Here is a 25,627-nt window from a genome sequence, read left to right as displayed (position 1 = left end):
AAGAAATTCTGGTAACGTAGGTCTACTGGATCAGGATACTAGAGCTGGTGTAATGGTTAGTGATTTTCCTTTTAAGTTTGTTGGCTGGACCCCTTCCATTGCCAAGTGCAAAGAAGGCTCCACTAGGAAAGGATCTAGCCCAAAAACACATGGTTCTGCCCCCTGGGACAATGAACACCAGATCAAGCAGAGATTGACACTGAAAGGATACTGAAAGTAAAACTAGAGGATGGAGGCAAAGCTGTTGAGTCTGGAAACTAGGATCTAGAATGAGATTGTCACACTGATTGACAGACATTTGACAGACTTGATCCCCTTGTCACATTCACCTTGTGTCAGGGGAACTGCATTAACTAAAATACAATGACTCCAAATTTATACTGGAGCCAGTGAGAAGGCAAAATCCCCCACCTCCATAACAAAACAGGTTTTATACTCACAGCCGAGGGAAATGGTCAGCTGGTGTAAGTGAAACTCCAAAGTTAACAGAGCTAGTCTGGTTTACGCCAGCTGAGGGTATTTTACATGTATACATATGCATGTTACACAGCACATATTCTACAGTTTTCATCCTCCAGCACACATTTCCCTGCGACAAAAGCACACGCGTACGCAGAGGGGCACACGCGGATGAGAGTCCCACCATTAGACACATCCACGGTCTGTATTGAGATTCCCAGAAAGTTGAAGCTCAAATCTAGTCACAGACTATCAGGCTCGCATCAATGTGAGCCGTGGTGACAGCTGGCACTCGGCTGTTCTCAAACCCCCTTTTACAGTACACAGCATCATGCTCCGACACGCGATTGAAGTAATTAGCTGCCGAGCGGCTGAACGTACCCCGCAGAGCACGGGTGTCTCGTCTGACACATCTGGGCACAGAAAGTAATTGAAACAGCTGCTTCTACCCATATGGCAGCAAAAGCTGGTGGTAGAGAGCCTGCTGGCTAGGCTGTACCAACCTCAGACAAATTAGCCATCATTAATCCCAGAATCTGACCAGCATACACACAGCCACTAATCAAGACATCTGGGGGAGGGGTGCTGGGTGCGAAGGGGAGGGAGGGCTGCCAGGGAAGAAAGGGGCCATTTAAGATTATTCTTAATGGCAATGAAGTGTGGAAAAAAAAAACCAAAAAAAAAAAAAAAGCCCAATATTTTAGGAAAAAATCCAAACCAACAACCAGCAGACCACCACAGCCTTCACTCACCAACACTTTCCTCAATCAGCTTGTCTAGGTGGCTTTGCCCACACTGTTCATTAGAGGGCTGCTAAAATAGCAGCACTGCTTTCTGAAAGTGTCATACTGATATATGCACATGTCTGGCATCACACAAAGATTATAAATAGCGGCGTGTAAGCTAAGAACCTGGGGTATTTTTACACTGTGGAATGCAGCAGTGAAGTCAAGGCTGTGGGTGAAAACAGGACCTACCCTTGTAGGTAGATGAGGTGCATCCTCCTGTTCTGCAGGATTAAGCGTGGGGCAGGCAGACACATGTGGGTTGCTCCATTCCATGCCTGTAATACCATTCTTGGCTCTGAACATTGTCACCTGCAGTGAAGTCGTGCAAAACAATGCAGCTTCTCTTGCCATTGTGAAATCCAGCGTGCAAGTGGGAGGACAGGGAAAACTTACACCTCATAACCACAGAAACACAGACCGCTGTGTAAGCAAACAGTTTGGGGAGGAATGGATCATATGATGCCTATGGTATTCTGTCTCATGTTTGGATTATTTTGTGTCTAATAAGGTGTGAGCCCTGATCTGAGTTTTTGCTGTTGCTGGGATATCTATGCTCTCCTCCTGGATTCCCTGCAGCCTCTTTAATAGCTGGACTTACAGCGCAGCCTTCGGTTTCAGAAAAGTCACTGTTTTGGAGGGTTTTTCCCTACCTACCCACTTGCGTTTCCCAAACTTATAGGAACACAGCACCCAATATCTCTGCCCCAATATCACATGTTGAATGGTTGAAATGAACCAGCCAATTTGAGAGTTACTGAGGGAACAGGCATCCTGCTAACTGCATATGCCGTGCTGCTTCGGTCGCAATGCTAACAGACCTTTGAATGATGCCAAGTGCACATGCATTAGCATTTTAGTTGGTTTCAGGAGTGTGCTTCTGATTAATCCTTGGTACTGTGCCTTGGCTGGAATTGTGGAACTGGGCTGCTTTAGCTTCATCCATTTCTCTTGGATGAATCTAAAGCAGAAAGTTACGTGCCATGAGTGCACCTACTGCACTCCAGCTGCTAACAGGACTAGAAAGAGCCAAGCCAAAAGCAGCCCCTCAAAAACAGAATAGTGTGGAAGTTCTTTCTGTGTTGCTTGACAGACCCTCTCCTCACAGACTACTTAGTAACACACGTGATCTCCAACAGCACAACACTCCAGTGGTGTAATAGTGTGACACAAAAATTGTGTGCATCACTCTGCTGTCACCATATTTACTCTGAGAAACCAAACTATGCTGTAACTTATTCACAAACTGCTGATGTTCTCCAAACAAGCTCCTGGCACTGCTGCTTTCCTGTTCATTTTAGCTGTTCTCTGAACTGCTTTGGTAGTGCAAGTGGGTTCACTTACACCTGTCCAACCAGCACCACATTCCAAATACTTTTGGGATAAATTTCTTTCACTCTGAGAAAATAGTGCTGCTTGCTTTGAAACAACTATGCATTTACTTCCAGCTCCCAACTCTTCATCTTTCAGATAGAGAGACATGACAGGTTATTTTGCACGGGGAAAATCCCACAATCGAAGTGGGAGAGGAGATTATAATCAGTTAACTGCATTGTACCTGCACACCTTGAGAGTTTGCAAAGCAGGCTCTCTCTGGCCCCACCAGTGGTTCATTATGATCTGAATCATGCACATCTCACTTTGCCCATGTGGGATGAAGAGTTTAAAACCACTTGTGCCTTACAGTGGAAGGAAACACTCTGCCTGGATGTTCGGATATAATTAAGTAACAGTTCAGAGGTTACCTGGTGTAAAGTGATCTCTCTCCTCTGCTCTCGTTTTGTCACATCTGTCCAAGCCTGACTGTTCTTCAAAATCTGCTTTGTGAAGTGAGTACAATTCCTTACAGAGATTTGTAAAATTTGTGTGCTTCCTTAAGTAAACATGCAATGTCTTTTTCCCCCATTTGGAAGTTCATTCTTACTGATACCCTGCTTTATGATTATAGGGATGAAAGATGCCACTTAAGTGTAAAAGTCTGTATTATATCACACCACATTACAGCTCCACCACAGGCTCAGCTAAAGGAAGACGAGTTACAAGACAGCAACTACACTGGTAATTAACAGGGTAAAAGATATTATGGAAAGCACATGAAAGGCAAACATGATTTCTTTAAAAGTGTTTTCTCAAATGTGATTCTCTCTAGTAATACGCTGCGGTTCCCTTGACATCCTAGTCCTGGTTTATTGTTTTAAAGAGACCTACATTACATAAGAAAAGTTTCTGTCTGGAAAGCTCTGCTGACAGCACATGTGTGATGACAAAGGAGGCTCGTAAACTCCAGCACTCTGGAAAAAAATAGTACAAGCAGCGTGACAATCTTGGCTGCTCAAAGTGTCAATGCACTGGTTGTGTCTCGCCTGGCTCCTGAGGCACTGCTGCAGACACACAAGCTTTGTGGGATGGGCCTGGTTGGAAGCAGTGAGAGGAGAGCGAGGTGGCCCCTTGTGATTTGTTTACAGGAATGTTGCTTCCATCAATCTGTGTCTGTGAGGGATGGAAGTATGTTGTTAATGCTTCCCTTGACACATGGATCAGGTAACGCTGCCAAAAAATATCCCTCCCTTTCAGACATTCCACAGCTTCTGGATCCTGAAGGCAGATGTAAGCTGTGTCTTCTATCAAGGCATCTGCAATGTGGTCTTTTCTTTGGTTACAAATTCACTCTTTTTTTTTGATTGCCTGGCTGGCAGGCTAAGGCACTCTTATCAAGAAAGTTGTAAGAAGACTCATGGGCTGCATTTTTTCTTCCAAACACTATTGGCTCTCCAAGTATTTCCATTATTCCATGCAGTTTTATTTCTGTAGTTGGGCATTACAAATATTCTGCAAAAATTTTGTTTCAGCAGTATAAAATTGTGTGTGTTTTCCAAGTACAACACGGAACATTTTCTTTAATTTTTTTTTTTCAGAACTACCTTACAAGTTTTTCCAGATACACATTTTCCTTCATGTATTGATAATTCATAGTCTGATAGATTAGCATTTGCTATGCACTAGTTGATCCACTTCTGAAATACCTGAACTGGTGGCCACTTCAGCAATTCCCTAACAAATGTCTTGACACAGCACTTCCCTTGGGATACATCCTAAACTGAGAAAATCCCTCACTGATTATCAGGCCTTATAGTTTGACATATTTAGGTGTCCTGCCTAAGCACTTAAAATAAATGAGATTTCTGTAGTTTGGTGGATCAGCACAAATAAAAATAGAACGAATTCCCTCAGAGGTAAATTAACAAGACATTTTGAACCAAGCAGATGAAACAATTTCAAATGATGTAACTAGTATTCAGATACTTGTCTTTTCTGGAGGATATTCTGCAGTTCAAACAAGTTGACAACACTGAAATAAATTAACTACATGTTAGTATCAAACTGAGTCTGTAATCTTTTGTGAGGAAGTTTTGGTGAAATCTTCTTCCCCTTTAAAAAAGGAATTTAGATTTAATGAACAGAGGTGGATGCAGGAACAGAACAAAACAAAATTTGATTGCTGTAACCCAAAGAGAAACTCTGTGTCTGGCTTGGCCAAGTGATGAGAACACACAAAGAGTACTTTGGAAAGCAGCATGGCAAAATTCAGGGAATACTTAAAGCAGCAGGAAAGCTTTGCTGATAGGAGGATCTTTTAGTCTGTTGGACAGTCTCTGAAAACTAAGTTCAGCTCTTTGAAACATTTGAAATCTGACTCAAAAACATTGCAAAGATTGGTGGGAAATAGGGTTCTAGGTATGGAACAATCCTGAAATTGGACAGAAATAAATTTGACATATTTACATCGATTTTGCCTCTTTAATCTGTCATTGAGCAGGATCAAAGCAATGCCCTTTGCTTTTTTTGTGGGAGCTGGACACTCCACTTATTAGCTTGCACGTCACTTTTCTGCAGAAAAAAGTGGAAGAGCAGTTTTTCCCGGCCAAGAACATGAGAAAGGAAATGTGTGTTTCTCCTTTTAAAGGAGGGAATTTTGGAAAGTATGGATTTGAATGGTCGTCTTTTAGCAGCAACAATAAATACTCGGCATATGTGAGCACCTGCAAAGGCACATTGGTAAACATTTAAAAAAGGGACCTCTCCACTCCCCCCTCCTTTGTCCACTACTATATTTATGAAACTAATTACATTTTTCAACAAGAGGATCACTGTTTTCCTTCCAATTCCCTTCCCAATTTGAGCCCCGGGCGTAGGTACCACACTGCACAATTAAAACAGTTAGCACAACACCTGGATTACAACTCTGCAGTCAATTGGGGGCCATATGGTATATTATTCTACATCAAACCCTAGCCATGCATATATTCTCTCACAAAAATGCATCCCCCCAGTAGATATTTTAAAAGCCTGTGTGCTTTATTTTTTTTCATATTTAGTAGCTGTTGCACAAAACAAGATTTCTGTGCTGAGCTGCAGCAAACAATGGCCTGAAATGTTCAGTTTTCATACAGATTTGCTTCCACATATTTATGAAAAAAATAATTCAATTGGAAACATCTGCAGTTCTTCATATGAAACCTGTCCTGAGGGCATGTTCTAACCTGTGTCTGTAGCCTCCTGTCTGACCACACCAGGTTATGAATTAGTTATTAATCTACATCTCCTATATGTGCATGCATGAAGGTGTGTATGTGTTACCAGTCTGTAAATACTTCTTCATTCAGATATTTTAAGTCATCTGCAAGGTCTGTTACCTATCTCTGTTAGAAGTGTGTAGGCTTAATTCTATGGAATTGACAGATTAAATTGTATTTGCAATGGTTATATAAAATTAAAGAAGCTTTAAATTAATTTTTTATAAATTTTATGAATAGAATTATCCCTCTATATTCTATTAAAGAAGCTGTGAGTGCATATTCAAATCCTGGCTAAACAATATTTACCTACATTTCACACCAAGACACCACTACATTCAAGTATTATTCCAAACACTGAGCCAGAGGAAAAGGCCAACTTCAGAGAGCTGACAAGCAGCACAATATGACCTGTCAATGTGCACTTGCAGCCCAGAAAGTGAACTGTATCCTGGGCTGCAGTAAAAGCAGCATGGCCAGCAGGTTGAGGGAGGTGATTCTCCCCCTCTTCTCCTCTCTGGTGGGACCCTAGTGTGTCCAGCTCTGGGACCTTCAGCATAAGAAGGACATGGAGCTGTTGGAATGAATCCAGAGAAGGCCACAAAGATTCTCTGAGGGCTGGAACACCTCTGCTATGGAGACAGGCTGGGAGAGCTGCAGGAGCTCAGCCTGGAGAAGAGAAGGTTCTGTGGACACTTTAAAACCCCTTCCAGTGTCTAAAGGGGCTCCAAGAGAGCTGGAGAAGGACTTTATACAAGGGGAAATGTTAAGCCAAAAGAAGATAGATTTAGATCAGATATTTGGAAGAATTTCTAGACTGCGAGGGTAGTAAAGCACTGGAACAGGTTGCCCAGAGAAGCTGTGGCTGCCCCATCCCTGGAAGTGTCCAAGGCCAGGTTGGATGGAGCTCGGAGCAACCTGATCTAGTGGAAGGTGTCCCTGCCCATGGCTGAAGGACTGGAACTAGATCATCTTTAAGGTTCCCTCAACACAATCTATTCTATGACTATGAATTTCAGCAAGTTTTCTTTTTGAAGGATGTTCTACATCTTCTGAGAACACCATTAATTCCCGTGAGTGACTCCTGTTCAGTCACCTCTCCAAAACTTGCATAACAATTATTTGTCTTGAGCAGACCATATGCATTCCTGACTCTGACTCCTGAGGACATTATTATACTCTCTAGAATGTCTATGGTCCCAGCAGCTCAAATCACTTCATTCATAAAGCTACAACTGGAGACAGAGACAAGAGGATTGTAAATGACACCATTCATCTTTGTTGACAAGCAGTTCTACCCCAAATTGTGTTTCCTTTATTTCACACTCTGCCTTCCCCTGACCCTTAAGTGTTGTCACTTTTGTATTGGGCTTCCATGGATCTCTTTTTTTATTTTTTGAAAAGTTCTAAGAGAATGTTTTTAATTATAATCTGAGGAAGAAAATATATGATATTTTTGGAGACCCCCTTGGAACATTCTCATGGTGGTTTGCTTATAAATCAAATTATTGAGGGCTTAATTATGCAACCCTTCTGTCTTGCAAGCCCTTACTCATCTGAGTAAGTTCAGGGAGACTTCCCAGTGGATAACTGCTCACTAACATGTGTGCACAATCTGGCATTACATGAATGTCACTCTCACATATTTTGTGGCCCAGTGTATTTCCAGTATTTGCAGTGTGTTAGATACAGTTTAATGGTAAACAGCTGTTAGAAGTGATTTATCAAACTTATGGGCCAGTTTCTAACATCCTTACTCAGAGTGGTACCTAACTCCTCAAGGAGTCTCTTTTAAGGAAGAAGGAATCACACACTGGAACATATCAGAATTTGGCCCTAGAAAGCTCAGGTCTGCTGAATATTTGGCCTAGTCCACCAAAATATTTAAATACACACTTAATTTTAAGCACATTCCTATATGCCCTAAGTCTCCCTCCTTAGCAAAGAAAGCACTCAAAAAAAAAAATCAAAAATATAAATTAATGTTTAAAATTTTTCTGTGGGTTTAGCCTTGCAGGGTACTGACTTTGAGAGGGATGTTAGCATCTAATTAGAATGAAGTGTGTGCATAAATTTTTTTGGATTCTGCCTCAGCCACCAGCACCTTGCAGGATTGACTCTGCCCAGAAGAAACAATTTCAAAATGTATTAATTATCTAGAAGCTCGGTCAACATCAATTTGTCATTAATTGTTTTTAAATCTCTCACTTGTAGAGGGCTGGCATGGGACTAAAATGGTAGATGTAGAGGAATTTTTCTTAAGAAAATCGATATATACACATGTGCAAACTTTGTGTATAAAAAATAGATATGTGTATATGCACATACTCATATTTCTTTTCTGTATCTCAGCAAACAAATCAAAGCCTTGTTTGCTCCTAACCCTATCTTGATTTCAGGAAAACAGATATACTCCACTAGGCCCCATATGCAGGGACAGATATGCCTTCTGAATAATTTAAATAATTCTTCTCATATAATTGGCTATGCAAGCAACTGCTCTCCTGCCTATGGATTCATGGAAACCTCCCACTTTCCTACTGGGCATTAACAGAAAATTAAATGTGGACAAAACCAAGAGAAAGGAGATTAACGCTTATGTCAGTGATCACCCAGTAAACTCACTGAAGGAGCAACTGTAATCTCAGCCTATCTCTTGGTTTATAGGTTAATGTCCCACACGTGCCCTTTCCTGTGTGATTATCCCTTGATTTCCCAGTGCATGATTAGGAAAACAAGTCTCTGGAAGTCAGGCAAACACATTTGCTTGTTACAGAGGGTACAGTTGATAAGATGCTCTGTAATAACAGACCCGTGCAGCCCCCAACAAAATACAGCAAGACAAGTAAGAAAAAAATTGGAAATTTAACTTTTAGTGATAGTGACTGCATGTAGAGCCTGCAGCAGTCTCATCCGTCTGACCTTGCTTTGTGAACTACAAATGACCTCACTGAAAAACAACAGAGACCTTTTCTTGCTCTAGGCTGTCTCTTGATTGTATCTCTTCCTTCAGGTTACTGTAACTGCTCTTTTCCAGGGGTTAGGAAGGAAAAAAAGAGAGAAGCAGAGTAGAAACACTTAGCTGAAGACCCAAAGGCCCCCCAGGCCTGCTTCTTCCTCAGTTCTACCATCACTCTATTAATAACAGACAACGTTTTCATTAAACGATGCACTTTCCCGCTCCAGGATAGACTTGAGTTTTCTGTACTGATCATTATAAAAGTCCCAGGAGGGCTCCTACAACCACACTGTCTTCACAACAGAGACAAGAACTATCTGTTCCTACACAAACCATACACTATACTGATCCCAAGAGTGAAAGAGACCTAATAACCCACAAGTGAAAGAGGTACAGAGCCTAGTTATCAAATTCCATCCTGCAGGATAAAAGCATCCCCCATTCAAACTTCTCATATAAGGTCTTTGTGGATAAAAGGTTTCTCCGAGCTGCCCCCGAATGGCAGGAAGCTGTTCCTTGTGCATGGCAATTACCCTTGTTTTATTTTATTTTAAATTGGAGGAACCTCCCTGATCATATTAAATCTTTTTCAGCTCTGGGTTTGTTGTTGGTGCATTTAGGAAACAGTCTCCTGTTCTGCTCATTTTAGTACTTAAGGCAGTGAGTTTTAAATAGGGGGCAAATTATTGCTTCTTTCTCTCTTTCCTTTAAACAATATCATTGATATACATTTAACCCTGTGTTGGAAAGGTTGTGCAAATGGCTGTACAATCACACATGGTGATGCACCCCCTGGTCTGAGTTGTTTGCAGTCTACAGAGTCACAGCATGGTAACTGCATCCAAAACTGACAGCAGTTATCACCTTCCCCTCTCAGAATGGATAATATTCTCAGTACATCCACTCCTAAAGGTAAATTAAATACTATTTCCATTTTCAAAGACTCCCCCTGCATTCCTCATCTTTTCTTATGAAAATGGGATGAAGAAACTAAAAAGATCAATAGCTTAAACATGAAAGTAATCAAGCTATCATGACTAACGGACTACAGGGAATTCCTCAAAGTACTTCCTTGGAGTTCTTGGAATGAAAGACTACTAAACCCACTTATTTCTGGAATGTTAACTAAAATCTGGCTACAGTATAGCTGCATAGGTAACAAAGTTATTTGAGTTAGCACTGCTAGTAAAACTCTAAGTTCACAGTCCAAAAAAAAGTTCTCAAGGATATGATCCCACTGGGAAGATGATGAAAATTTTACAACTTAAAACTTTGTACTTGCAAAAATTACGACTATTGAAAATGTTCCATTAGCAGCTGGAAACAGATTGTGTGGCCACTGCTACAGATAATGCTGCAAGGCCTGCCAAATTCATGGGCAGTGCTAGTCAGGGATGGGGAAACGAAGCTTCAGTTTTGGGTGGTCACCTTGAGAGAGATTTTTCAGAGTAGGCTGTTCCACTGGAGTATCAGCTACAAAACTTGTAAGCCATTGAGTGAGGTTCCCTGTTTACTTATATATTCCAAGTCGTGGAATAGGACTGGTCCAGGCATCAGCCATGGAGAACTTGCTACCAGCTAATGCATCAGCAGTAAATAAACCTTCCTTCCCCAATGACCATTTTTATAAAGTCCTGGTCTACGAAAAGTACATACTCTGGATTTTTAAATGTCGTTATGCCTTGGAAATCTATATGACATAAACTTTTGCCTAAAAATCAATTCCGAGTTACAATTTGATTAGCAGAAAATTGCTATCACATTTGTTTCTACATTTGTCTACCTCATGTCCTTTTCATTCATAGGCTGGCCGATTTAAGCTTTCTTTAAAAACTCCCCAAGAAAGTCTGTGACATTAAAATGTCCTTTGATGCTCTTTCACTAAGCAGTGAATATTAACAGTTATGGTGACCCTGTTCCCTAATGTGTCTCTGTTGGATCAATAGCAGTTAAGTGCCACTGTTTTACAATTAAAAAGGGGATCATTTTAAATTTAAAAGCTCATAGCTAATTTTCTTCTTGGCACTTAATAGCATAATTCATTTTTGAAAAACCACATAGGGAGAGCATATACTTTATTCTTTGTCGGCAGCCTTACTGGGGCTAGTTTTAGTACTCATTGTTGCATTATGTATAATTTACAGCAATGCCCAGTCAAGCCCATCCACATGGCAGGAAGTGTCATATTGCTCCTAAATATGAGTTTGATCTGCAGGCAAGAATAGGAGGGAGAAGCTACTGGTTTTGTACTTCAGTGAACATCTTTTTGATAGGCATTTTGTAGAGGCTTGTTTTATTTCTGCACCTTCTTGCTAGACAAGGCCTCAACTCTTTGCAGGCTGAGAGGTTTGTGCTCTGCTCAAAGAAGCCAACAGGTAGGCAGGAGTTTCTGATTTTGGGCAATCCAGTACTGTGTGCAAAAAATTCACACTGAGTATTAAACACTGCCCTTTCTACCTGTCAAAAAAGTACTTCATCTTCAGTCCTATGAGTTTTGGTTTGGTTTTGGTTTTTTTTTTCTTGATTTTGCAGTTGAACAAACTGAACAGAAGAATTACAAAAATCCTACTGCCTCTTCCCCAAGTCCCCCGGGGGTGTTTTGAGGTTCAACACTTTCACTATAGAAGCAGTAGCTATGTGTGTGTCAGCACAATATGTAGGTTTTCAACCTCTTACTGCCATTATCCAGTCAATGCACACGAACAATCTTAGATCACATGTCCTACAGCTGCAAGAAAGTATTTTCTATAGGGCTTATCTGTGAGACAACAGAAATTGAGGAGGGTATGGTGAGGTTTCTGGTGAGCAGTTTTCCTGTCTTCAGTGTTTCTGCCATGAGAGTTCTAAGTATACTGGAAATGAGAAGAAGCAAGAGAATTTTTCTCATTCTGTCAAATTTTGCAAAGCCTCTAGAGCAGACTGGACTGCTCTTGGGAAGGAGAAGGTTTCCAATAGAGGCAAGAACAGTTGTTTTTTGGTCAGGGCTTTTGACAAATGCACTTTCACAAGCTGCAGCAAACCTTTTGCACAATGAAGGAAAACAGCTTGCTTGGCTGGGAGGTGAACTGTGCATTTTCCAAGTTTGTAGAGCATGTCAGAAGTCCACACTAACTTAAAACCTGGGCAGTGCAGTTGTTCTGTCTGAATTGTGAGATGAGGCACACAGGCCCATTAGTACAGAACAATGAATCTAGCAGAACTCAGTTAAACTATTAGTATTTCTCCTGGAACAAGGCTGCTGTGCCTTGGCCAGGGTTTATTGCCACACTTAAACATGCAGTCAACTGGCTGACTACAGACACAATCCAGTAAAGCAACAGACAAATTATAGTTTAGTTAAACTGGTTTAAGTGGTTGTAGCATAGCTGTACGATTATCTGCAAATCCGCAATAATAACACTCATTTCCCATTCTGGGCTCAAGATTGCAATGATTGGCACTGATTCAAGTTATTCCTAGGGGTTCTGAAGGAACTATTGGGCTTGGAAACCACACAATCTGCCCTAGCAAGAATACTTTGAATCTGAATATAACTATAGTCAACAACAGCCTCGAATTTATCTGTCATCCACACTGAAACACATTCACATCCACTCCTCTACTTCCCATCCCACATCAAAATGAAAAATTCAACTACACCACTCTATTTCCTAAACAAAACAAGGTTGTTTTGGAAAATGTTCCCCAAATATCAAAATACTCTGCATCTGTTTAATTATTAATGCCTACACTGTAAACAGATGGATACTAGTTCCCCTGCCCCTTTATAATGTATGAAGTAAAAGAAATCAGATAAATTAGGGAGTTTCTTGCAGTTTTCAAGAACTGCACTTTTAAAATTTGGCTCTTGGAGCTCGAATTTGGCAATCCATAAATGCAGGAGGAAGCCCATCCCCAAAGAATACCAACTACTTTCAAAGTGGGAATGCGGACACAGAACTGCGGGAAGTTTAGGACTGCACTTGAATAAAAAGGTGGCATTTCCAGAACTTCAGAGATCAGTCTGCTTTGACACCTGAGCAGAGAGAAGCACAAGACTGGAGATAACTGCATCAGTACTGGGGTTTGTATGTGATTACAGCCACTGAACCAGCAACAGCAGTGTTAAGGTGGTGTTGGAGAATTATTACCTGATTGTTTGGGTAACTTTGTGAAGAAGAAATCTACTCTTCTCTCTTCTCCTTTCCCCCTGAATACATGAACTCTAAAAGATATTTACGGAAAGCAGCACTTCTGGCCCCCAGCTGACACTGACAGTAGCAGACAAATAAGCCACCCTCATTTACAGGTAAAGACGAGCTGGGGCTTTTAACGTAAAAGCCCATATTCACCCTGAATTAAATAAATTCTCTTTTAACAAATCACTGCTGTGCATTAGTAAAAAAAATAACCGGAGCCACTGGGCTGCTGCAGTGTGATAAAGGCACATCAAACAGAGGAAATGTCCGGGTTAATGTGAGCTGGCTCCCCGGGGACCCTCTCACCCAAATGGTCATCTCCGTAACCCAAGTCAGCACGGGGACGAGGAGGCTGGAAATGGCAGTGGATCAGGTTCTACCAAAGTGTGCTGCTCTAACACGCCGCTGTACAACACAATTAACTGCTTACACTGGGCCTTGCCTTGTTTCTGCCACGTTACACTTCTCACATTTCATGTAATAGTGTTTGCAAAGTGCTCCCAGTTTTCAATTAGCCAGCCTTGCCTTCCCCTCGCACTCAGCTGTGCCGTTCTGGCTGACTCCAGTGGACTACTCAGAAGTTGATTCTCAGACACACTCTCAAAGCATGTGTTTCAAAGACACTGGTGGCAGTCCTGCATTTTTGTTATTTTCTTTTTAAAGCCAGCCATTAGATGTAATTTATTCTAAACAATTCTGAGGAGTCAAACCAGGGATATAACTTCCCTTCGCTTTCCTGCCCTAGGTGTACAAGATATTCCTGACGAAATAAGCAGTAACCACTTCATCTGCAGAATAACCTCTCTCTGAATGTCCTTCTACCTATTGATTTACTGATCCACATCACAAAATCTCAAACTACTGCTTCATACCCTGCTTCTCTTTGAAGTAGACTTATGTAATTGCATACAGATAAAAAAAAAAAAAAAAAAAATCAAAGACCGGGGAGTTTTGTCTCCCTTCTCTGTGCCCTACAATGAAAATCACAATCACATTTGCCTTTTTTGTGTAATTATCCTTTTATATCCTTTCATATCTATATGAAATATATGCCTTTTAGGATGGGAGAAGTGAGATGGAGCACTCTATAGCCTTGGTTTTCATTAGGTCCTAAGTGCTTATAAGTGTCTGCAACATTGCCAGTCATCTCAGAAAATACACCCTGTGATTTTCTAGGGCTGCAGGACTATGTTTATGAACCAGATACTGTATGGTCACTTGAAACTAATTTATGTAAAACTTGATTTCAAACTCTCTAGAAGTTACAGAAGATTCAAACTGTTACAGTTTATTTGAAAAATGCAGACATTGCAGGTAGCAAGTTAAATGGCTCAACAACTTGAGCACTGACTTGCAAACTTCCAATGATAAGAAATCTTTAAGCAGGTTTGTATTTGGTACCCCAGTTTAAAACAACTTTGAGAAGTAAGCAAAGCAGCCTCTTGTAAGAATTTGTTTTTTACAAATCTCAACTCAGAAACCTCCCAGAATATGAACAACCCAGACTGTGGAACAAGAAATACTCTATCACACAAAACCAGATGCAACGTGGTTCACATTCTCAGTTTTCAGAGCTGGATGAGAAACTGAGCTAAAATAATCTCCTAAACCCCAACTTCTATTATAAGAAACTGGTCACTTCCAATTGTCAGATTTAGGGCACAAAGAAGTGAGAATATATCTTGCTTTTTTTTTTCTTTCCTGTATTTCTGATTAAAACATTAGATGAAAAGGAGTGAAAATTACAATTTACAAAACTTCCATGCCACAAAGATATCACTGGCAATAAAGATTAAAACCATATTTTAGTATATCTAACTGTTCTGTCTTTATAGTAGTGATTGAAAAGGTAGCTTGTGATCAATGACATTCAGCATGGCACAGAATTCTTTCTGGCAATCCAAGAAATAAAAGACTTACGGAAACAAATCAGGAGGAGCTTAGCTTGGGTACTTGGTCTGCTGCTGGAAAACCTCTGGCTCAAACCAGTCAGCCCTAGCTTGGAACAGCAATGAGCTGAAGCTGATCACACTCCAGCAGGAATCTGAACCAGGACTGAGAATGACTCCCTACATACTGATAATTTACCAAACATTTGGGCATGTTGATGGTAAACCCCTTCCCATGGTGTTTCTATCATCTGGAATGCCCACAGGTGGGTCTACATAAGAGTCTGGGGATGAACAAGCTGTAATTGAAAATAGACCCCCTTCTTGAATATGAATTGTAAACAAAAGAATCGGTTGGAGGAGTCTGACCTCTACTCCTTGCTAACATTCCAGTGTCTGGAGAAGGAATCATTTCTAGTCCAAGACATTTTCAAAACACTCAGGAAGGTCTGAGATATCAACCAGACCTCAGATCTGATTTGGAGGCCAGAGGCCCCCCTACTGACTTGTGGATTTGGATCATGGCCACAGAGAAACAGCAATTCTCCCAGCTTGCATTAGAAGACAATTGCCGTTTGTAGGCAACGTGTGAATATCCAGGGGACTTTATTACACTGAATCCAGTAAAGTTTTACTCTGTAATAAGTTATTGCAATGTTTGAAACTGGGCTGCAAAGTTTTAATTAAAAAAAAAAAAAAATCAGTAAATTCCATATGGCTCCCAGGTGTTCTTCAACCTGGTCTCCAGTTTCCCTTTTACCCCTCAGCAGAAAAAGAAAAAAGGGATCTGGATTTATACATAGAGATACCCTTCACTCTGCCACCATCCTGATATTATTGTATCCAGCACTGCAGACAAAGGTTGGAGCTTCCTGCACAGTATGGGCCCAGGTCTGCTTTCCTATTATACAGCATTTACAGATGTTTTCAGGAAATTTGCTCCAGGCAGGTGAAGAAAAGGAGTACACTTCTTGGCTTTCCTATACATTAATATTTCCTCCCTTGTCCCAACATCCATGTGTAATTCATTCTCCATTCAACCTCAAGATGTCCACATTTCTAAACAGGTATGAAGTCAGTCAGGATTTTATTTTAAACCTTGTTAAGCTATTTTTAAAGCATGTTTATGAGTTTTCTTTCATTCAGTTAATCTCACCACACAAAGAGTTTGAGTAAAACCAAAACTTAGAGGTACCATCTTAGAAGGGACTTACAATATTTTCCCATTATTTATAATGTTGTAAAATGCTACAACAATCTTAACGCCTTTCTTAGTTAATTTACTAGTTTTTCTTGACAGAAGAAAAACACAGCAAAATTTAAACTGATTTAGAGATATTGTTCAATTACAAACCAAAATGGATCGTGTCATAAAACACCCTAGGAAAAAAACTCGGCACTTTCTCAGGTTTTTTTTTTCCTAATTTTTAAACTGAGAAACTTCAGAAAGGCAATTGTCCTGAATTCTACTGCAAAGTCTTCTGGCATTTTTGTTGCTACAGGACAAACCATTTTAAGCACGTTAAACAAATAGAATCACTCCAAGCCATGGAAAAGATCACCTAATCCTACCTGTGATTTCGAGATAAGGTAAATCTACTTCCCCACATAGAGGTTACAGTTGTGAGACCTTTCAGCTCCTAAGTCTAACAGTTTTCCAGACACCCACAGACACTGCAGGAATAGACAAAAAGTGCAAAACTCATGAGTCAATGACAAGCAAACACATTTTCCCACTGAAGACTACTCTGGGACAAGGGAAAAGGACCAGCATAACAAAAACTGTACAAGACTCAAATTTGTGGAATATCTTTGTTCCTCCTTAGTGGGAAAAAACTCTGCAGCCCAGGAAAACTTGACGCTTACACCCAACAGTTATCGTTTGTTCTCTGTTCTCTTCCTCCCTCTGCACATTCCCTGGGTTGTTCTGCATTTCCTTTACTCTGCACACTTGAATTGTCTTTCAATACAGGCCCTGTTGAGCCACTGTCACTTTTTAAACACATATATAGGTGACAGTTGTCTAGGGAGAAGTCCATTTCCTTCTTCTGGTCCTTCATACTAGAGTTGATGCCACACAATTCCCTAAATATGGATGTTTGCCATGGCAACAACTGCAGCACAGTTTTGCAGAACTCGCCCCTTAAGTGGCTTAATGGATATGGTATTTATTCCCTTTCTGAAGATTTAGCTTCAGTGACACATTAATACAAACACAAATGGAGCAAATATTTGTGTGCTTCTTGGGAATAACAAAGGCACGTTTATCTGATACACACAGAAAAGACATTTTTGAACCTCATTAATACATGAGTAGAAGTCAATGGAGGAAAATGGATCTTGTTAACTGGCTTCTTGGATACCAATAAGCATCTCATTTGCCTTAAACATATCAACCTAGCAACACTATTTATTCAATATAGAATAATCAGTGACATTAGAGAGCCCCAGCACTGCACACAGAGGAATGATTAATCTATTATTCATTCCACAATAAAGACTCTGAGGGATTTACCATATGAAAAGTGATATTCAGAAAAGGAGGTGGTATTTTTTTTTCCCTGACCTGTATGGGAATTCCTGTCCTGTGGGATGAATTCCATTGAATAACATTGAGAGTTTTGGTTGTGGGTTTTGCCTTTTTCTTTTTTTTTTTGAAGTACCTTCCTGCAAGGCAAGAGATATTTCAGAGGACTAAGCATGTGGTATGAAGACACATGCAGGCACACAACTTTCTGTAGACTGGATCACACTTATGCCTTCAGAAGAGATGGAATTCTGTTGATTTGAGAAGCAGAAGCATCTTTTTACTACCTAGTGTCCCTCTTGCCAGGATGGTTAGTGATGACATAAGGATATACGCACATCGAGATAATTGTGCATGTGCAGACTCCTCTTTATAGGGACACTTGAGAAAAATAACCAGAAACCTCACAAGAAAGATGTGTCCAACACTGTCAGCAGCCTGGTATCCTTATCTGGAGGATAACCACAATTCTTACATTGCACCACAGACCAAAAATCCTCTGAGGACATATTCCCTGCACAGTCCAGTATAACATTAATCCACCAGCTCTTGAACCAGAGCACAGCCAACCACCTTCATGAAGGCCACTAAACTACTAAACTGTGCACCTGCTTCACATAGTTTAGATGCAGCCATTAATTTTTTTCATCTGCTGTTTAATAATTATTAAGAATTATTCTGCCTACTCTGCAGTAACAGCAATGGCCTGAGTTACAGCACATCGAGCCCTTATACATGAACAGATGCACAGCTGTGCATTTAATTGGTGTCAAGATGGCACCTGAAAAGCAGTTATTTGAATATAGATTTAAATAACAGGACAGGTGACTTACAATAACTACATGTGCATTTGTGTGGACAGCTTGGGATTCTGCTATTTCAAAGACCAAACTTTTTTAATTTCTTTCTTCCAGCAAGTTTATTCCAGGAGCTAAGAGGCTATTACAATCAAGGAGAACTTTTGTATAAGTAAGCACTAAGTAAAAATTATAGGAGTGGGATTTAGATCATGAAACTGTCTAAAAGGCAAGTTGTTATTTGATTTTGAAATGTAATTGAAAATAAGAATAATGAACATAACTCCAATTACTCTGGAATGGCCTTCTGCTCCTTGCAGGGTATGCAGTGATTAACTAGCCTTTTATAGCACTTCATTTTTTTTCCCCCCAGTGATGGAAGATTTACCCAAGAATCCTTGGGTAAGAATAATTTGTTTTGGCAAAGATATTTGCAATAGAGTGAAGGGAGGGTGGTAACCTCTATCTCAGCCCACTCAGCTGATCAGCTTCTCAGTGGGCTGCCAGGGGAGGCCAAGGGAGAAACTTGTGGAGGAGGATTCTCCATGCCAGTTTGAACAGGCTAACACAGCAAACAATGCAGACAACTGCAACTTTTACCATTCTGCCAAAGTAAAATTAACCTTAGGGTCTATATCACAAGTGTACTGGCCTCAGCACACCTGTAAACACCACTGAACTGTTTATGAAAAGCAAGCTGTACTTCTAAGAACCTCTGATGAATACTCCCACTTCTCATTGTTGGACTCTCAATAAGCAGATTTGTTGGTGCATTTCTTTTCCTTTCACTATTAATTTTGGAGAGTCCTACTGACATCCATGAGTTATCTACTGTCTTAGAATACACTAGACTAAAAGCAGGCATCAGGAGCTCTCTTGCATCTTACCAATTGTCACCCATCTGCATCTTTACTGAACTCCAGAGATCCCAGAGAAAACACTTACTTTTTGGTGACTAAAATAAAGATGCTGTTTTTTGCCACAGTTTAGCTTAAATTATGCAGAACTCTGAGATATGCAAAGCATAAAGAAAGGAAGAACAAGGCCTTTAATTGAATTCGAGATCCATTTCAATTGAATTGCTAAAACCCTAAAACAGAAGAGCAGTTTTGCATTCTGCTAACATAATCCACCTCCATCCATGTTACTCCCCATGAGTCACACACACATACCCTTAGTGCATAAGATGCAAGAAAACACCACATAGCAAGTAGCTGAATCAGCCTCTCCTTTTAGGCCTTACATTTGCCCATGAAAATAGTGAATATTGAGATAGGACTATTCCAACTATAATCTACAACTCTTTGTTAGTTATAAGAAAGGAAATGTCTTCCCTTGGAAATTCCAGTTTTTGTGCCAGCAGCTGCATTGGTTCCTCTGCTGCTGTCAATAACTGCATTTACTTTAGACCTTTCTAGCACAGCATTTCAGAAACTGTGTCCTGCTTCTCAGCCCACAGCTGAGTAATTCAATCTGTAGTGCTTTGGTTCCTATAGGAGACAACATTTTTGTGTTCCTGTCCCCTGAATTAGTTTGTAGCATGGGCAAGTGAAATGACAGGGGCAATTAAAAGGCAGAAGCACAAACCCTATGTTCAGAGATTCAGGTTCTCAAAGCTTTAAGCCACAGATTCTATAGAACAAGGCAGAGAGGCTGTGCTCGAATGTGACCCATAGGAACATTTCTCTGCTGGATAGTTGACAGCAAGAGCACCGGGATGTGCCTTTCCCTGCTCTCACAGCCTACACAGGGAAGTCCAGCAGTGGTCCTCATCTCACTGCCCTGCTCTGTCCATTCCCCTGCACGTGAACACAGCTCCTCTCCACTGTTTCTTCTCCTCCTCCCACCTGTTCAGTTCTCTAACCCTGTGCCCATCTCCCTCCCTCTGGTGACCGTACTCCCACACCCTCTGTCCTACCTGAGGAACTTCATGCAGCTTTTTCTGTCCAAGTCAACCTCCATGGCCCAAACCAGCACTCACAAACTCTTCTCTCAGGGAGCTGAGTGAAACAGGGGGGAAATATACCCTTACAATGGCCAGTGATGGCACACTGATGGCTCTGGAGCCCTCCCACTGACTGAGCACTCAGTGCTGGCAGCTGGCAGCAGTTACCTCAGGGTGTGGATAGCAGGGGCCAGGTGAACTCCTCAGCCCACTCAGAGCTGTGGAAATGAGTTTCTAGATCACTCACCTCATTCCCGCACAATTAGCAAATTTTCCATGCTCATTCACCAGCCCCGAGGGGAGAGGGGGAATCTCTCCTCTCCTACCCCCATGGCCAGGGGTGACAGGACACAAGTCCTTCAGAGAAGCCATTGCTGCCGTGGCAGCTGCTGTGGCAATGGGGAGAACCTGGGAGTCGTGGGGGGTCCCCATGAGCGAGATGGGGCCTGTATCTCATTGTTCCCATGCAGGAGAGATCAATAGAGATGTAATTACCACTGCTGCTATTTGGCATAGCTAAAAAGGGGAGCGCAGCTTTGTGCCGGCTCTCCCATTGAGGATGCGGCTCCGCAAAACTACTCCTCTTATCCTCCTTTACATATTTATTACAACTCTTTAGACTGATCCATGCAAACTAAAGGAAAGCAACCAATGGAAAGAGGCCGGCTTGTGCCAGCAATCCCCAGACTGTCAAGCGATCACTGAAGATTGGACAGGTCCTGATGAAATAAATGTTGGCTGCTGACTCTTCCAATTTTGCAACACTCCTCTGTGTCACTGGAGCAGCCTTGTCCAAGATTGAGATATTTGCAAACTGTCATCTTTCATAAATATCTGCCTTGAGTGACACTTTGCCCCCCTCCATTTCCCTTTGAAATGTACCTAGCTGGCACGGAGCCTGCGGGATTTCATTGCTTGTGATAGGTGATTAGCAAAGAGATGATTTCCTCCTCCCTCCCCCTCCTCCCCTCTGCCAAAGGGCTGAGTGACAGGTCCAAAAGGCGAAAGGCAGACTGGGGAAGCAAATCTGCCAGAGGCAGAAGTGATGACACTCCGAAAACACTTCATTCATCTTGCCAAATTACAGGCTGGGCTGGGGACTGATGGGGACTGGAGGGGGGTGTGGGGGGGAGGATAATCTCTTGTGTTTGCCTTGCATGCTCTCTGCTCAAAAACATTGCAAAGCAGCTCCTGAAGCTTGAAGGATGCACCCCAAACCCCTCCAATTTCTGCTCTGTAATGCAAACAGGCGAGCTGCTACCTGGCTCGTGTTCGTGGCTTTGTGACGAGGCGCATTAACTGTCTTAGTCATGGATGTCAGATCCCTTCAGCTCGCACAGGCTTCCTGCCTAGACGTCAATAATGGGGGCTGAGAGGGAATTTCAAAAAGCAAAATTAAGTAGTAAGTCTGTAGCCCTCCCAGACAGTGGAGCTGGTGCCTCCTGCACAGCGTGCCTTCCCCTAATTTATCTGTAGGGAACTGCTCAGAGGGCAAACCAGGGATTTGTGGCTGAGTTTACCTGTGTCTGTTTTGGGAGGGCTCCAGCCTTTGGAGGGTAATTTGGGAATGAACACAGGTGTGAGCCAGTGATTATGCTGGTTCTCTGTGAGCTGTGATGTCTTCTGAACAACAGCAAAAAACTAATTGTGTGCTTGGATGAAGTTCTGCCCAAAACTTCTTGTTTTGGGAAGAATACCTGTTTGGAATGCAAAATCCATTGGACTATATTTTTTTCTTTTTTTTTTTCCTCCTCAAAACATTATCTAAGGAATGGCATGAATGGGGCTTTTTAATTTAGGGATTTTTTTTCAGTTTCTGTGTTTGAAGTGGACATCTGTCTCAAATGTAATTGCCTTTTTTTTTTCATTTATATTTTATGGTTTCACATTGAAATGCTTCAGACTTGCCAATTAACTACTTCAACCCAAAGTATTTTGCCTGAATTCCCAACATGTCCCAAGTCTACTCTATTTACATTTTCAGACTTGACAATTCTTTTTATTACTGAGTTTACTAACAAAGGAAATTAACTGTTTTCCTCCTGCCTTTGCCCATGGCCATTGTAAGCATTGATGTATCACTGAATCTTAAATTCACTCTTTCAAGTGAAGAGCAAGTCAGTTATTTCAGGTGATGCAATTGAAAGACTCTCTCCTCTGTCATCTTGAAGTACTTCAAGAGACACACAAACCAATCCTGAAGAATGAGAGAGAATGATTTTATTTTTAGTAATAAATGAATTTTTAGTTACATTTTCAAGGGAGCACACCAGATTCTGGTCTAAGGCCTAGTGTGCAGTCAAACACAGACTTAATGCTAATATAAAAACTTATTTGAATTTTGTTATATCATGGCTTAAATCTCAAATAGATGCTGATGTCACTTCTCATTTTTACTTGTGTAAACGAAGTCTTGGTTAGTTTTTTGTAGCATCAACAGGATATCCTGAAAATGGAGACTAGGCCATAATAAAGTGAATTTCTAATGACAAAGATAGACTCCTTATAGAGTACAGAGTCAAATGTCTACTCTAGACAGGAGAAATATAATCTAAAATAATCTTAGCTACATAATCTCAATATAATCTTAGCTAATCATCCCAGAATCAAAAACCTCATGGATGGAAAGGATGAACTGCACTGTCTGTCCTGGAACTGTTTGATACAAGCATGTTTCCTAGGAATTCATTTGCTAACAAACAGGGTATTTTGTAGCCATGCAGACTTCAAACAATATTTATACTCTGCTAAATTCTATTCAGCAGAAGTAATTCTGAAGAATATAAAATTATTCTAATAGTTGAATCCAAACATAATATAGTTTCCTTTATCTCTTGAACACCAAAGATGTGCACAACTGGGACTCAAAATCTGCATTTCCCAAATGCTGGTTGCCCTATATCCAAGTACTCAATATTGTCAGCTGGAAAAGACATTTCTAGACAACAAAATGATTAGATTTTTTCCTTATTATAAAAGCTTTTGCTTCTATATTGGAACTGCTGGAAAATGACCATCATTTGTTGTTGGAACCAGAGGGTACCATCAAACATGAAAATAAAGCACAGGAAGGATCAAAGTCAGACAACCTTTTCTGGTAGATTTCAGTACTAAAAAGTGTGCAAAAAAAAAAAAAAATCTGATGCCATTTATTTTGAGAAGTTATGTTCTGTCATCATTCAGCAATTTATAACTTCAAACAGCTAACTGAATATCATGTACAGTGTGAGGTGGGCTTGCACAACAACGTAATATCCCTCCTCCCCACTTCCCATTGAGAAACCTGTAAGAGAAATAAATTAAAATGAGCTTCTCAAAGACAAACACCAACTTTGTGACAGAACAGAGATTAAAACTTGGAGGCCTTTTGTTTCCCTTCAACTACCTTGCTACTTTATACACATTTGCACACACCCAGATGTGCAATCACACACACACTCAACACAAAAAAAAATAACAGAGGGAGGGAGAGTATGGACAGGCAAACCTGCATGTCAGCACATGGACAAATAACCCAGTTCTGCATCTAAAGAGGAGTTCAGGCGAAGCTGAAGCACCTCCATCAGTAATTGCAATTAAAAGTAATAATCCTTCTCACCTGGCCCTGTAGCTTAATTATTTCTCCTGCAAAATTAGAATTAAAAAGGAGCAAAGGAATTCTTCATGTACATTTTAGAGTGTTGGGAGCTTTCTCTTGGGAGTAGGAGCTGTGATATACAGCTCTGAAAGCAGTTCAGGTGACTGGTGCCTGCTAGTAGAAGAGCAGTTAAAGTTGTTGCTCTCACCTTGGAGGTGTCTCCCTGGAACTATGGATGAGATTCCCAATCTATGGAAAAGAACAGGATTCATGCACATGTTTAAGATTTCCCAGTGCTCACCTCTAAAGGTCTCTTAGTCATATTGTGACTTTAGATGGCTCTGCATTAAGGCAGTGAGATGTCTAAAGATTTTAGTGGATGTAGCCATCTAATTTCTGGAGATACAGGAGAAAGTCAGGAGAAAGTGATAAATGTTACATATGTGAGCATAAGACATGGTGTAACCCATCTGGCCACCTACAAACACATGTGTTGTACCCGTGACAAGTTAATTGTGCATTAATCAGGATATAATCTCATACTGCTAATGCAAGTCATGATGTAATTTTACCTTTACTACTTATACAACTATGGTCATTATTATCCTGTAATAAATTGTATCACTTCAGGCTGATGAATGGCACTAGTTAATGTCTCTCCACCTAATTTGTTATTTCACATGGTGATGTAGCATTACTCTGATTTGGTTTATACCAGGGGAAGCTGCTTTAGAGTTGTCTTTATGCCTTCATTGGAATTTTCAAGAACATTTGCAACAGAAGAAAAAAAGAGAAACTGGAGTTTGCTTTTATTAAAAAATAAAAAGGGGAAGATTTTACCAGAGGCAGTGGTTTGCTTTTGTTAGAATACTAATTCCTATCCAATGAGCCCGGCTTTGAGCAGAAACAGGGATACTTCAAACAATAATAACCAAAAAATGCTGACTTGGAATTTAACACACATTTGGTCATGTTTGGCCTTCCTTCACATTTGGTGCAAGAATAAATAGTTGCACCCCACTCCCACAAGACAGGCCCACTTGTTCAGTGGAAAACAATTTAGCTTTGGCTAAAAAAGACAACGTGTGTTGGAATTACAGGGTCACATTTTTCCTGGCTTTTGGAGCTCAGCTCTTTGCCTGTGCACCTGTGTGTCTGACCCTCACACCTTAAAGCTTTTTAAAGTTCTGGATGGTGGGTTTTCTTAGAACACTTTTTTTTTTTTTTTAATGATAAATAGGAAATTGCAAAGAGGGAATACAGATCTAGAACGAGTTATTTTTCCAATGTTTTCCACTAAGCAGCAGCTGCTGTTACCAGGCTGTCATCTTTGTTGCTAGGGTGGGGGATTTTGTGCGCATGCCAGAGCAGGACTGGTTGGTTCAGTGAGTCCACCCTCCTGCCTTGGGAATGTCAGTGAACTCTTGGATGTTGGGCTGAGCAAACTCCTTTCCTCTGAGCTCAGTGGCAATCGGGCTGCAGGAGCAGAACTCTTTGCTAAGGTCATTCAGCACTGCTGTTCCACACCGGCGTAGTCTTGTCTTCTTCCTCCCGCTGAAGAGAAATGTATGAACCGTTTCATTTTGACATTTTCAAAATTTAAAACATCCTCATTTTTAATTTCCAAAAGACATTTTAAGTTTCACACACAATTCTCGGCCTTCTCCTTAAGAGAAAAAACAGATAACCTAGGTAAGATGTTGAATATTTCAGGCAGTGCCAGCAAACTCAGGCAACAAACCAAAACCAAAAATCAAGTGTCTGTGCAATGCTAACCAGTGACTTCAGTGGAACTTCTCCCTCTAAACATCATGCAATGTTAAAGAGCTTTGTTGAACTATACAGAAGACAACAAAGTTGTTTTGCAGAGAAAAATTTCCAAACACAGAAACAAGGGGCCAATTTTGTTCTAATATTAAACTCAGTGGAGCACGTAT

The 25,627-nt window shown here is 40.8% G+C and overlaps 1 long non-coding RNA gene across 3 annotated transcripts in view; it reads right to left on the bottom strand.

Moving 5' to 3' along the window:
- The window catches only part of LOC135421013 (uncharacterized), a 400,285-nt gene that overhangs the window by 77,372 nt on the left and 297,286 nt on the right, over positions 1 to 25,627 (bottom strand). For 2 of the 3 annotated variants that reach the window (XR_010433819.1, XR_010433817.1), the window contains exon 10: positions 22,319 to 25,244. The exons of the other annotated variant lie outside the window; for it this stretch is intronic. This is a non-coding gene — a long non-coding RNA (uncharacterized LOC135421013). Of the gene's footprint in view, positions 1 to 22,318; positions 25,245 to 25,627 lie in introns of those variants that run through there. 3 annotated transcript variants of the gene reach the window in all.

Source organism: Pseudopipra pipra, chromosome 12 (assembly GCF_036250125.1).
Source record: "Pseudopipra pipra isolate bDixPip1 chromosome 12, bDixPip1.hap1, whole genome shotgun sequence".
In the NCBI taxonomy this organism is placed as follows: domain Eukaryota; kingdom Metazoa; phylum Chordata; class Aves; order Passeriformes; family Pipridae; genus Pseudopipra; species Pseudopipra pipra.
Note: the sequence above shows the minus strand (reverse complement) of the source record. Positions and strands in the feature narration are given on the sequence as shown.